Source organism: Cavia porcellus, unplaced genomic scaffold, assembly GCF_034190915.1.
Source record: "Cavia porcellus strain 051 isolate PalLab524CR breed Dunkin Hartley unplaced genomic scaffold, mCavPor4.1 scaffold_7, whole genome shotgun sequence".
Classification (NCBI taxonomy): domain Eukaryota; kingdom Metazoa; phylum Chordata; class Mammalia; order Rodentia; family Caviidae; genus Cavia; species Cavia porcellus.
In genome coordinates, this window is record NW_026947490.1 from 47,367,414 (window position 1) to 47,375,448 (window position 8,035).

General features: G+C 42.4%; 1 protein-coding gene and 1 long non-coding RNA gene across 2 annotated transcripts in view; one reads left to right on the plus strand and one right to left on the minus strand.

The window, feature by feature from the left end:
• Vsig8 (V-set and immunoglobulin domain containing 8) overlaps nucleotides 1-8,035 on the minus strand; it is a 154,543-nt gene that overhangs the window by 71,286 nt on the left and 75,222 nt on the right. The window lies entirely within an intron of this gene.
• LOC134476954 (uncharacterized) lies at nucleotides 6,696-7,593 on the plus strand. Its single transcript, XR_010048807.1, has 2 exons — nucleotides 6,696-6,912; nucleotides 7,019-7,593. It is a non-coding gene; the product is annotated as an uncharacterized LOC134476954 (long non-coding RNA).

Genomic DNA, 8,035 nt, shown 5'->3' on the forward strand with positions numbered 1-8,035 from the left:
TGTTTGAAATACCTACTACCAATTAGTCCTCCAAAGTCTATGGAACCCCCTGTAATGATGATGATAACAATAGCCAGTGTTTGTTGATCCCTCACTGTGTTCAAAATACTTTATGTGGACTAATTCCTTTAATCCTCACAACTCTGAGGTAGGGATTATGATTATTTCTACTTCACAGAGAAGGGTAGTAAGGTGTAAGGCATTATATTATATTATATTACGTATTATATGGGGTAATACAGTTTTAAGTAATAGCATCAGATTCAACCCCACCACTGTTTCTATTGCTTCAGAGCAGCTGATCTTGTACAGATTTCAGAATTCCTTACACTGCCACAGCCTTGTGGCTGCATCCTCAGCAGCAAGTCACCAACACTCACCCATGTTGCTACTAGTTACCTTATGTAATCATTTGATGATTTTCACAAATTACTAATAGAAAACCAATTGTAGGAACCTCTGGTAAGTCACCAAAGGCCAAGAGCATCCCACCTCAAGTCCTTCTTTCTTTGGTTGTCTGGCAACCTACATTCTCCTACCACTCAAATGAGGTTGCTACCTGGGTTGCTATCACTACAGATACCTTACGGTTCCCAGCCCCACAAAGCTGGGACTCGTATGTGCCATGCACCCTTCCCCACCACCACCACTATGTTCTGCCCAAAACACATGATCCATATGGATTCCCCAAGGCTCTGCTGAATGCCAGCACCAGTGGTAGGCACACAAGACAGCCCTCTATAGTGGGAACGTTTATTCTCAAGAGTCCTGACTCCCAATTTGAGAAAAAAAAAAAAAAAAAAAAGAAACCAGAGATAAAAAGGAAAGGGAAAGATTCAGGATAAACCCTCTTTCTAGTCCTTTCCAACTCCACCTTTATCCTCTTGATTTCCCTCTAAGGCAAGCATTTATTAGTCTGATTTCAACACAAACACACTTGTACCTGTAATTACTATATAATGTCTGTTTACTTTTTTAAATGAAAATGAATTTAAATTAATCTTGTTTTGTGAATTTCAAGGCACCCCCTGAGATAAATGAAGACACTCCAGGGTGTCATCAAACCAGTGCTGGGAATCCATGCTCTAAAACATAGGGAAGCAAGCTCATTAAGCCTTCAAGGAGCCAGAAGGGAGAAATACATATAGATATACAGATAGAGAGAGCACATTAAAGAGGGAGTTTTATATGTACATTTTTCACTTACATATTCACACAGAGAGAGCACCTCTTATACCAAAATGTGGTTCTTTAGGTGAATTGTCTGTCATAAATTTACTGTCAGTGCCATTCATTTTCTAAGGTCTGTGACCTACTGAGCAGAAGCTAGGGGAAACATCCAAAACCTCCTTCTCCGAGTATGAGTGCCAACTGAAGGCACTTGTGTGAGATGTGGAAGGACAGGAGAGAAGAGCTCATTACTTGCTGGAGGCAGGCAAATGCATATGCAAATGAATGATTCAAAACAGCTCCAGGTGAATTCCTTGCAACTTCCCACATTAGTGGAAGACTGATGGAAATTTTCCATTTTTGAGATTGACAGTAAGAGGTAGCTTCCTGGAAAGGTCTTTGAGAGCATCTTAACCAGGTGTACCAGGTGTTCCAGGTGAAGGCCACTTAAGACTCTTTGCTGAGTAGCTCATCAAACAGGAAATCCTAAAATTCCCTGCATTAATTCCCTCCATACTGGGAAACCAAAGAATGGCTGCTCTTTTCGTAACTGAACACCCTGTAACAAAACAAGTAACAGGTAATCATTGTGTCTGTTTTTCTTTTCTGTATATGTATTTCAATGCTGCCCCCAATAAATATATTATTTGTACAATACAACAATAAGAAATTCAAATGATTGAAATATGCAATAGAATCAATGTACTGATAGAGAAGCTATGAAAGCTCAGAAGAGGAGCAGAAAGTATGAATCATAAGAAACAGAGAAGGTTCCCAGAAAAGGCAGTTTGTTCCCAGATTAAACCTTGAGGGAGACAAGGTGTTGCTGCAGGCTACAGGTAAGAGCCAGGCAGAGAAGGCACAGCCTGGCAAAGGCAGATGAGGCAGCCAGCTCTGCAAATGTACACACCTCAGTGTGATGGGAACAAACATGCATCGCAAAGGAATGAGATGGGATGGCTGAATAGAAAAAGAGGCCTCATCCTGGAGGACTTTATATGTTGTAAATGCTGAGCGTTTGCTCTTGAAGGAAATAAGGAGTTACAAAAGAACTAGAATAGTAAGACCTGTGTTCTGTGAAGCTGCCAGGGTTGCACAGGGAGGAAAATGCACAGAGGCTGAAACACAGGAGGCCAGTCAGAGATCCATGGAAGTGATGAGTTCCAGAGAGGCTCTGGAAGGATGGCACTTGAGTGAGGGGAAGGTGTGCTACTGAGCAGGAAGGAGAGGGTGATGAGGCAGGAAGTCGTCCCTCCCTTTTCCTCAAAACTGCAGGGAGGATGGAGGCATTTAACTCCGGGGATAATAACAAAGGCAGTTCCTGCCATGCTTGGAATAGAGTTAGAAGTTGGAAAGAGTAGGGAGTGATATTACAAGCATTCCTCCAGAAAGGAAATTTAGGAACCAAGCCCATCCTCAGAACAAAAACAGGAAAGGCACATGTACATTTACACATATTTTTCTTGGACATTTTTCTAACGTGGATAAAGCCAATGCATTGTCTAATCTGGGACTACTAGAGTTTCTAACCAGTGTGCACCCCCAGGCCATGCTTGGAGGGGCTACTGATGACTATCGAGAAGAAGGGTTAACAGCTGCAGGATAAGCCAGTGTCACAAAGGGGTGACTTAGGCATAGGTGTGCAATCAACCATCTGGAGATCCTACTGTAGGCTCGAGCTGAGAGCTTAGATTTTCACTGGCTCCCATATGATGCCAATTGTCAATCACACCTTGAAAAGCACTAGTAGAAAGGAGATTGGATAACTAGATAGGAGTTTGGGAAGATGTCTAAAGGAACCTAGATGCTGACAACTGCTAGGCATCAGTGATTCACTGCAATTTTTATATTTGCATTGAGAAATGGACTTAAGTGATCTGTAGCTTTGAAGATTAAAAGACATAAAACATAGTGAAGACACAAGATATAATATGGCAATGAAGGGCCTAGCAGTGTATCCAGCATATTAAGGATAAGAAATAAGTAAATAATAGCATCTAGAAAATGTTCTATTGCTGCATAACAAATTGCTATAATTTAGTGACTAAAAACAATCCATCTATTATGTCACAATTGTATTTGTCAGAAGCTCAGTTTCAGGTTAGTTGGGCCCTTTGCTTGGGGTCTCCACAGGCTCCAGTCAAAGCGTGGCTGGTTGGACCCATCTGGCTTCAAGGTAGCATGAAAGTGAAAGTGGGACAGTCCACCAAAATGATTCCCATGACAAAAAAATGGCTCTTAGACAACTGAGTGCTCTACCTTAATTCTGCTCTCATCTGTCTTTGTTGAATAGCTTTCCAGGAGTTGAAGCCTCATTTCAAACTCCGCCCTTATCTTCAGCTCCCAAAATAATAACATAAGATGTAAGGCATCATCCCCCAGCTTAAAAGTTTCTCGATGCCTCCCTATAATGATCTAAAAAGAAAAGTATAATTGTAAGGACTATAAAGGTGAGATTACTGAAAGTAAAGTCATCAGTAAATTGTGAATTTTTACTTGTAGAATGTTTTGCAGCAGTATACAAATCACACATCTTTCAACAAGACAAAAAAAAAAAAAAGAAACAAGGAAAAGCTATCAGTGCCATCTTGTGGAAAGACCTATATTAAAATGTCCAAGGTGATCTGGCCACACCCAGGCCATTTCAGAAGACCCAAGGCTGACCCACATCCACTAGGCACCAGAGTAGCTTCACTGTGCTTTGAACGAGGTTAACCAGCTCTGACTGGTGGACGCTATGTTCTGACTGCTTATTTCCTGTGTGATGACCATTTTTTAAGTGATTTCTATATCATCTCTAACCACACAAATATCACGTAAGCCTTTACCATTAAAGGCTTGTAGACATCCAAAACCAGTTCCCAAACTACTCTGGTTGGCTCCCCTACACTGAATGATTTCCTGGATGTGGAAATTTTTCACTATCACAGCACACACACACACACACACACACACACACACAGAGTCCACAGTTGCTTATGACTATTTTTTAATAACCTTTTTTGGATTATTTCACTCCTCAGTTTATTGCAATTTCTCTTTTATCCAAACTGAATATTTCCATCTGTATTTGTTACATATTGTTTCACAACAAACTACCCCAAATCTCACTGTATAAAATAATAAGTATTTATTACTTTACAGTTTGAGTAAGGAAATGCAGGAGAGCTTTAGCTGAGTGGTCCTTGCTTAGGGACTCCATGATACTACAATCAAGATGTAAAAATTGTCTAAAATCTTGATGGGGCCAAAGAATATACTTCCAAACCAGCTGGCTGACTTACACAACCACAGAAGCTTTAGCTCCTCCCTGCATGGAGCTCCCCATGTCCTCACTAGAAGGCTGCCTGCTTCTCCCTGAGAGATTCCCATGGCAGCTCTTCCCACCACAAAACAAGGCAAAAACCACATCTTTGATGACACAGTCTAGTATTCATGCAATATCACTTCCACAATAAACATACAGGTACAGAAACTGACCCTATCAGTGTGGAATAGGACCTAACTACCCAAGGCATGAGATGCTCTTTGGAGGTCATTTTACAAATTACTATGACCCCTTCCTTCTTCTTAAACAGGTGTCCAGATCTTTGGGTTCCAGGTGTAAAATCCATACACACATAGAAAAATCAAAACATGTAAGGCACTGAGAATCATGACTGCAGTCCAAGGTCCACAGAAACCCAAATGCTAGCAATCCTTTAGCTTGCTGGGACACAGTGACCCACCTGGAAGAAGGGATTCTCTGAGCCTAACTTTACCCCTACTTCCCACTAGCATGAAGCCAACTGGGGAACTAGGATCTCAACATGAATACGAATGATGTCAAATATTCTGGTAAGCCAGGAAAGAGGAAGCAAGGATGCCCTGAATCTCTTTGCTGAGTTTTCCAGTGGACAGAGAACAAAATGAGAAGAAACCAGATCCTATCTTTGGAAGGCTTCTGATGGTTGCAACCCAACCTCATCATTCTCCCTACTGACTTCTTTCATGCTTGTTATTTTTGCTGCACAATTAGCTTTTTAATATATATTATCTGATTGCCAGATAATGACAATTGCTTTGATGAGCAATTTAGAACATTATTACATGTTCTGGGAATAATTATATCTAAGCCTAAATTCCCCCCAAGTATGTTGCAAACTCCTTGAAGTCAGGCAAATTACTTAAGCTTATTACTCATTGCACCATCAGTGACAACAGAAATATGTCCCCCAACACACACACACACACACACACACACACACCTGCTATCACACACATTCACAGCATGGGCACAGAGCTCATTAATGAACAAGGTTTATTTACCCCTTTTTACAAAAAAACACTAATAGGACTTAACTAGAATTATACTGATATAGTCGTCATTTCCTTAAAAGCAGAAACATGTATAAAGTATATCTCAAAGAAATACTATACACTATTCAACACAGCCCTGCAACTCAAGAAATCAAAAAGAACCACAGTGCAAAGCCACGTTTTCCTAGGGACTCACAGTCACTCCCATAAATGTATATTCAGTCTCCCTAGTGCATTCTACTTACGTGCTTATTCTCCATTCATTTACTTAACATTTTTGAGCACCGTGTATCACATTCCAAATTAAAAGTGGGGAACCGAAAGATGAAGTGAGGCAGTCTTGGCTCTTGAATAAACAGTGGTTCAGTGAAGCAGCTGCCACCCCTAAGGATAAATTTACAAAAGATGATAGAGTACAGAGGCTAAATGTTCCTGAGGGTCTGACAGCCCTGTACAAAGAAGAAGGATAAGAAGGTTGGCACTAATCTGGAGGAAAACAGGCTGGCCCTGTTGGTTTCAGGGGTCCAAGCCAGGAAACTATCAGAGAGGGCTTTTCCTTATGGTTTGAGACTCCCTGGGCCAACACAGAAACTTATGAGTTTATATGAGTTATATCCCTTCACAATGGGATATAACTCAGGCAATTTCCACCCAGTTTCTGTTGGAAAGACCAGAATAGTGAGGAAGGGGAAAGAATTCTTAGAAAGGAAACCAACTGGCCTTTCCACAGGGAGGCCTTGCAGGTGTAGTCTAGCCCTACAGAGACCCAACTTCAAGGGGGAAAAAGTACCATTTGGTGGTACAGGGAAGAAAAGAATCCCTGTCTCTCCCCCAGAAATTGTTGTTTTTTTCTTTGTTTGAGAAGATAGGCTTTCACTTGAATTTCAAGGAGGCCTCCCTCCTTGATAGGGAAGGGGGATACGAGGGAAGTTTTTACCTAAGGAGTAAAAGAAACGAAAGAGAGCAAGGCCAGGGGACTAAGAAATGATTAACAAGGTCTGCAACCTCATCTCCAGAGCAGTGCAACTAGAAACTCTGAGGAGCACTCGGATGGAGAAAAGAGGAGTGGGGTGTATCAGGGGACTGAGAAGTCACAGCTGAGAAGCAGGAGGAGTGGGTGGGGCTCGCTGAAAAGATTGCGGAGGGTAAGTGGGAAATGGGAGTGTCCACAGGAAGGGCTTAATCAGGGCCTGTGAAAAGGGGACAGAAGGGGAGATTTGGTTGCTCTTGGAACCTGGAAGAGCAATTGTCCTGGTACACAGAGTGTGTTTTCCACTGATCTTTTTCATTTTGCTGGAGCCAGAAAACTCAGTAGCACGATGTGTGTGGCAGGGGGCAGGCATGGAAGGAGAGAGGAGCCCATCTTATGACCAAGTGCCTTCTGCCTGGATCAATGTGTCCTTGGCCAGGATCATCAACTTTTTTAAGCCTGGAGGTACTAAGGTACAAAAATCATACAAAATATCTTCCATGTGTGTGTCTTCCGGAAAGCATCTGGCCAAGGGCCTGGTCTGTGAACAAATTCAAAAAGGATTAACTGTTTTCACAGGTACAGGCAGGCTGCATACCTACAATGAAGACATGGACTTTTCGATCCCAGCTGAGAGTCTGTGTTCAGATTTAGGTTTCTGCCTTAGAAGAACAACACTGATAAACTCCAGACTTCCGGGGACACGGTGACCAAGAAGGCCTGGAAATTGTCAAATATCACAACGACATATGAAACTTTTTTTTAAAGTAAAGAAATCTGTGTTTCAACTAGATGATATTTATGGGAGTGGGGGCGTTCATGTGAAGAGAATGTAATTTTCTGTTTCACTGTAGGAAAAACAGTATGCTGTAAAAGATTCTGGAGCCAACAGTCACCTTCCTTAACCCCTCAATGGCCTCAATTTTCTCATCTGTACAATGGAGTGAATTGATTCACTTATCTCATAAGATGATTGTATCGACTAATGAAGTTAATACATGTAAAGTGCTTAAAAGATTATTTGGCACATAGTAAATGCTCAATAAATGCCCTTATGTTATGAGTTGCTACTATAACATCCCAGGTAAGAGTTTAGGGTGCCACATGGCAGTTCAATATTTTTTAACAGTTCTAGCAATAAAGAAACAGCCACTTCTGAGGTAGTAATTTTCTTACTGAAAGAGATCAAGAGGTCCCTGATAACGACTGGTCAGTCACTGGAAAAGCGATTTCTTCTCATGAATGGAGGTAGGCTTATCTTCTCTTAAACCCTGTGTGTACCCACTGCAAAGAAGGTAAGTCGAGGCCAGTCCCATGGGGAGGTCCAGCGCACCACTAGGGAGCAGCAGAGCCTGAGCCAGGATTGCTCCGTCTACAGAAAACAGTGCACCAAGTTTTCTTCTTTCTTGTCAAAGTTGCGCAAAGCTGCGGGAATCCCACAGCTCCCAGTCCTCCGGCCAGTCCCCGGGGTCCCGCTGCTGCGGGAGGCAGCGAGACTGTCCGTCCATCCCCGGGGCGTGGTCCCACAGGCCACGCCCCCGAGGCTCAACCAATCCCCCGGCTGCAGGGACGAACGTCACCCGAGGGCGGTGCACC